We start from the raw sequence: 404 nt of genomic DNA, 5'->3' as shown, positions 1-404 counted from the left end.
GAGGAGGATGTGTAGAGGATAAAAGGAAAGAGTAAGTGCAGAAGAGGAAGGGAGAGATGGTTTTAAGAGAAGAAAGAGGAGCAGATGTAGAGATGTCTTGAAGAAAATGGAAATGCGTGGTAGTAAAGGCAGAAGATAAGATAAGTATAAGGAAACGAGGATGGTGAAAAAAAGACAGATAATAATCAAAAGAAGAAATAAACGAAGGAAGAGAAGACTGATAAACTGAAGAAGAGAGTATGAATAAAAAATAAGGTATTAAGGAAAGACGTAACGAACCAAGAAGAAAATCAATAAAGGATCGAAGAAGGGCAGTGGGAATGAAGACGAGCAGAAGGAAGGACACAAAGAGAGAAGATATATTTACGTACAGAAGAGCGTCTGCTGGAGTTCATCTTCCTTGT

The sequence above is a fragment of the Penaeus monodon genome, chromosome 33, assembly GCF_015228065.2.
Source record: "Penaeus monodon isolate SGIC_2016 chromosome 33, NSTDA_Pmon_1, whole genome shotgun sequence".
In the NCBI taxonomy this organism is placed as follows: domain Eukaryota; kingdom Metazoa; phylum Arthropoda; class Malacostraca; order Decapoda; family Penaeidae; genus Penaeus; species Penaeus monodon.
Note: the sequence above shows the minus strand (reverse complement) of the source record.